This window comes from Scomber scombrus, chromosome 15 (assembly GCF_963691925.1).
Source record: "Scomber scombrus chromosome 15, fScoSco1.1, whole genome shotgun sequence".
In the NCBI taxonomy this organism is placed as follows: domain Eukaryota; kingdom Metazoa; phylum Chordata; class Actinopteri; order Scombriformes; family Scombridae; genus Scomber; species Scomber scombrus.
In genome coordinates, this window is record NC_084984.1 from 14,646,972 (window position 1) to 14,653,062 (window position 6,091).

The 6,091-nt window shown below is 37.2% G+C and overlaps 1 protein-coding gene across 1 annotated transcript in view; it reads left to right on the top strand.

Annotated features, from left to right (window-relative positions):
- The window catches only part of pitpnb (phosphatidylinositol transfer protein, beta), a 33,276-nt gene extending 27,702 nt beyond the window's left edge, over positions 1–5,574 (top strand). Inside the window, exon 12 of the mRNA XM_062434996.1 lies at positions 1,328–5,574. The gene's annotated coding sequence lies outside the window, so the exon portion shown is untranslated. The remainder of the gene's footprint in view (positions 1–1,327) is intronic.
- The last annotated feature ends 517 nt before the right edge of the window (positions 5,575–6,091 follow it).

A 6,091-nucleotide genomic window follows, 5' to 3' on the forward strand; every position in this document is an offset into this window, starting at 1 on the left:
ATTTCCATCAGTCTCAGCTGTACTTTATGTTCAGTGCTGATCAGATAATGTTAGCCTTGTGAAGCTCTTGAAGAACAGGGTTGTGTTCTGAGTCATTTCCCCCTTCCTGCCTGCTGTTGATTCAACTCACATTTTTCATTTCTCACTCAAAGATTTTTAACATTTTCTTACAGCTGCTTCTCACTAAACACATCACTTTGTGCTTTCAGTTTGTTCTTCTGCCTGATAACAGCTCACCCTGCTGCTCACCTAATCTGTTCCCTTTTGATTTGTTTTTGGTTTTTTTGAAGCACACAGATTTTCCTGCATGTGCAATGCTTAAAGGATGAGTACACAAGTTTCAAAGTGTGTCCTAAAACAACAGTCAGGAGCTCAAATTAACATTTTAAAGGTGTTTTTTCTTGCTGTAATGATTCCTCCTGTTCATACTGACCATTAGAAGATCCCTTCATAATGCACTTACAATTGAAGTGATGGAGGACTAAATCCACAGTCCTTCTGTGCTAAATAAATGCATTTAAAAGGTGATCTGAAGCTAATATGAAGCTTCAGCTGTCCAAATGAGTCAAATCACGTAGATATTAGGGCTGGGCAATAAATTGATATATTGAGATTGTGATATTTTATAGATATCGTCTTAGGTTTTTAATATTGTGATATGAAATGTGTCTTTTCCTGCTTTTAAAGGCTGCATTACAGTAAATATGTAACTTTCTGAGCTTAACACTCTTTTATTATCTGTCTTTTATCTACTTAGTCATTATATCCACATTACTGATGATTATTTATCAAAAATCTCATTGTGTGATTATTTTGTGAAAGCACCGATAGTCATCCCTACAATATTGTTTCAAAATCAAGGTATTTGGCAAAAAAAAATTGTGATATTTGATTTTGTCCATATCGCTCAGCCCTAGTAGATTTGTTTCAACATTACAGTGTTTTTAGTACCAAAGTCTTTTTGTTACTATACTTCCACCATAGCTCAACAGGGAAACACTAAGAGGGAATCTGATGCTAAAAAGACTGTAAATGTGTCAGATATCACTTGATATGACTAACTCAGACTGCTGAAACTCAATAGAAGCTGATCATCTACTTTTAAATGCATCACTTTACATTGAAAGCACATTTAAAGGAGATCTTTTAATAGTCAGTATGAACAGGAGGAATGATTACAGCAAAGGAAAACCTCTTTCACTGCTCATATAGACACCTGACTGCTGCTTTAAGACCCATCCTTGAACTCTTCTATCCTTTTATATATTATCAAACTGAAAACTAAACCTGACTCTCTCCTTCTTCTCCTCCTCTCTCTCTCTCTCAGCTGCGTAAAACAGGTCCGATTCGAGGCACCAGTGCTGCTCATGAGCAATGAGGCAAATCAACCAAACCCTGTCATGATGATGTCATCAGAGACACGTCCACCACGATGAGGAAGTGGCCCCGACGTCGCCTCTTCTCTTCTTCTGTCTCACATGATTCATTGGGGGGTTTGACAAGATTGGTTAACAGTACTGTACAGATTCTACCCCAATCACAAGCCTCCTGTTCACTCAGAAAAAAAATACAAACAAACAAACAATACATGGTTTTGCATACATATAAAAAGAAAAAAAAACTCTTTGCACAGAACATAAATTGCCTGATATGTAATTGTTAGTTGATTATCACAATGGGCTTTGTTTTTATTCAGGTGTGTAAACCGTGACTCAGAAAAGTCAAGCCTTTTAAATTAATTAGAATGTTCTTTTTAGCTTAAACAGGTTCCCACCAAAAAAAAAAAAAAAATTGGTTATAAGAAGACTTTAGCAGGTATTGGAATATTTACGCCCCTCTCCCCTTTTACCTTCCCTTGTATTATAACTGTCTGTCTCTACTTTAATCCTTGTCTCTCCCCTCAGTATTGTCTTTATTATTGTCCTGGTAAAGAAATTAGTCTAGATCTCCCCCTTGTCTCACTGTCCCCCTCTGTCTGGCATTTAGTCAGGATGATGTTTTTTGTTCTTTTCTTTTTTTTTTTTTTTTTTTTTTTTTTTTTTTTATAGTTTTGAGGCTAATCCATGCCTGTTATATGGTTCAAAATGAATATAAAGCTCAAGCATGATAGATAATTCTTTGCTTTCCCAAAACCACACATACACACACGTCCCACATTTCCAACAAACATGCACACCGGCCATCCTCCTCCTCCTTTTCCTCCTCCTTCCTCCTTCCGTCACAAGTGCATGTGGACAACAGCAACTCCTCACTAAACTGTCATTGCATGTGTATAGTTGCTGCAATGCAGCTTCGCTCAAGTGGATCGTTTATGTTGATTTTAGAGAGAAAGCGCGAGAGAGAGGGTCGGCATCCTCCAGGAGAGTCGTGTGTGTGTGTGTGTGTGTGTGTGTGTGTGTGTGTGTGTGTGTGTGTGTGTGTGTGTGTGTGTGTGTGTGTGTGTGTGTGTGTGTGTGTGTGTGTGTGTGTGTGTGTGTGTGTGTGTGTGTGTGTGCGCTTGTTTGTGTTATCAACTCCCTTCAAGGACTGTCACTCTTTGGACTGAGATGGATAACGTTCAGCTTATTAATATCGAGGCTCCACGAGCAGCCGGTTAGATGAACTCGCCTCATGCTGTCACTGCATGTCCTTCCTCCTTGGCTTTTAGAGCTTTAACTGGAAGCTTCCCCGCAGCCTCCATAAAGATTTTGTCTAAAACTAAAACAAATGAGGATGAAAGTCTGTGCGTCGCTGTGTGCATGAATTGAGGTAGTTTGGTTTTTTTTATATATATATATAAATATCTGTGTTGAACTACCGTTTCCTCTCTGAACTGACAGCGAATGGGTCCAGGCAGATCTGAGAAGTTTGTGGGCTGGGTTTATAGTTTTTAATTTTTATTTTCACCATGTATAGTGATTTTCTTTTCTTTTTTAAATCCATTTACCTAAACTGTAAGAAAGTATGTGGTCAGTCTGAAATGTATCTTGACGAATTCTAGCTCAAGGGTGAAATCGCTTTTGGCAAAGATTAAAGTTATGCTATGCGGGATTTTCCATTTTTCAACAATGTATAAACTCGTACAACAGTAATCACTCTCAGTCAACACTTACGACCCACTAGAAGTGAGGCAGTGTATTTATCTTAAGAGGCTCTGCTATCTTTCTGTATCTTCTTAATATCTTACTGTATTAGGGACGTTTCTGGGTGTCAGCCTTTTTTGGGGCGGTGAGTTTGTAGCCTCCAGTTAATAATAACAGCGTGCAGGGTTTGAGGTCAGGACTCGTAGCGTAGTGAAGCTCTGCATTGGTGTTGGCGTTATTTATTTGTGCTTTTTTTTTCTTTTTAAGAACGCAAACTGCTGTAAAACAATCAGAAAATAACGTTTTTATTTATCTGGTTCGCGGCTTTTGTTCTCGCTAGCGTCGCTCGCTCTCTTCATTCACTCTCTTCGCTCGCTCGACCACCGCCGCTCTCCCGCTCTTCTTGCTTACTCGCTCACTAACCCGCGGAGGAGGGTCCAACTTTTGAAGGCTGTATTGTTTACAAAATACTAACTGACAAATCCTGCATAGTATATCTTTTTTTAAAGTAACAATCTCAAAGATCTGTGTCGTTGTCTTTGGCGCCTCCTGTGGTGATAAGCTGTAATTACAGGTGTTGTTTGGGAGTTTTTTTGGATTTCGCTTACTAGAGATCCAAAGAGTGTCTCCTGTGTGATTTCAAACAGTTGGCAACAAGGTTGAAGAGTGAGTCTGTTCCGTTATCTGGTAAAATACTGCTGTCGGAGATGGAAAACACGTCGCTAACTACGTTGCTTGTGATTTTTCTTTCCCGGGAATATCACCAACAACATCCTGTTTGTAATACTGCTAATGAAAGAAGCACTGGAGCGATTTAGATAGTGACTCACAGACATTTACTTAAGATAGTCTTTGAGATTATTACTTACAATAAATCCGACCCTTTTTACTTACAATAAATCTGACCCTTTTTAGATTAGAGTTGGGTGATATAGTGCGAGCCTTGATTTAGAAAAAAGGAGGCATCTTTACTTTTTTTTGTTAATTTTTGGGCTGTTCGGACTTGAGGTCGCAGCCGTTTTATCACAGCAAGAAGAGCTCAGTTTTTAGCCGTCTTTTTGCTTTTTTTTTTTTTCTTTGTTTGAGCTTAATGCAGATCCCGTCGGGCTTTAGCGCAAAAATATTTTTTGATGTTTTATATGATCATGACTTAGCTTAGCGCGCAGTTGTGATGAACGTGTCAGTGTATTTCCGATCAGGTATGAGAGCGAACGTCTCCGAACTTTAGGTTTTTGTTGTAACCTATCTATCTGTGTGTGTGCGTGTGTGTTTGTGTGTGTGTGTTGACAGGTTTTAAAAAGAGAGTCAGAAGTGTACTTTATAAATAGACCCATTATAGAAATGGACAAACTGTACATATTAAAAAAAGAAAACGGACTTGAATGGGATATACACAGCTACCAAGCGCTATCATTCGATACTCTACTGCTAAAAAATAAAAAAGAAGTAACTTTAGGTAAGATGTAATATTTTTTCCGAGCAGGTAATGTCAGCTGTGTGGACAGTGTGCTGTAAAAAAAAAAAAAAAAAAAAAGAAGCAAACTGTCCACGTCGCTCATACCACGATTTTTAAACAAAAAAACTGTACCTCATCTGTGCTTTTTACAAATGTACAGCTTACAGTGAACGAGGAGATTGGACGTGTCTAATGTTTCCGAACTGCAACGTCGTGTTTTTACCACCTGTAACAAGCATGATATGAAACTCCATGATATCATCGACACATGAGGACAAACAACATTTACAGAAACAACTCTTTTAATAGAGATTTGGATCTGCATGCTCAACACACTTCTTTTTTTTTTTAGTCTTTAAAAATCTTTCCTTGCTTTTTTTTTTTTTTCTTTCTGTGTGTTTGTGTGTCTCGGTTTGTTTGATCAGTGCATCGGTGCTTTTTTTGTTTTTTTTAAGAAGCTCTTGCTTGAACTGCATCAGACAAGAAGGGAAATCCTCTTTCTTTTTTTCTTTCTTTTTCTTTTCTTTTAATAAAAAAAAAAAGGAGGGGGGCGGCTTCTCCTCAAAATCAAACTGGATTCAGCTTGACCTCGTTTTAACCGCTGAGGAGTGAAAAGCCTGACTGAGTTTGACGCTGACGGGGAGTCGCCCCTGTTTTTAGACTAGAATAGGCTGCGTGATGTACAGTTTTTGTAGCATTGCCAGTGATGCCAGCCAGGGTATGACTGTGAGGGGAGGGATAGACGCCTAGGGAACAGATGGAGTCCAAAATACTGTTTTTGTTTTGTTTTTTTTCTTTATTGTAATCATGAATAAGCACTTGCGAAATCTACTGTTTTGTTTTTTCTTTTGTTTCTTTTATGTTTTGTTGGTTTTTGAAAGACAAAGATTCACAATGTATTCAAGTTTCTCTTTTTCTGATAAGGCAAAATTCAGGGGAATTAGTACTGAATGTAATACAATTAGTTCCTTTTTTTGTTTTGTTTTTCTCTTTTCACAGCTTTCAGGCTGTGACTGAAGGTCTAGACAATGGAACATAACAGAATATCTAATAAATTTGAACAAATAAGAGAATTGATGTGTTTGTTTCTTTGTTTTGTGTGTGTGTGTGTATGTGTGTAGGAGCGTGTCTCTTAAGGTGAGTATCTCCTTTTTATTACATGGTTATAATCTCTCCATCACACAAGTCACATCAGTGTCATAATGAGTTATTTATTTTAAATATATAAATCAATATATGCAAGATAAAGATAACTAGTTAATGCATTGATATTTCATATAGATAATTAGACTGGATATATGGGTGAATAAGAATTATAAGAAATTTCATATAAATGCATGTGTGTGGGTCAATGACGTGACTATGACATTTTCAGTCTAACTGCATTTTTTTCAGTTAGAAAAAGGTTTAAATTGATTTTTAAAAAAATACCATATATATGTAGTACCTTTCCTTTATATGAAATCACTTTAACTTTTCAAAAACCACAAGTTATTAGTAATTTTTCTGTTATTTAAAGTGACAAAACATCATGTGGAGTAAAATATCACTTTTAATATTAATCACTGACACA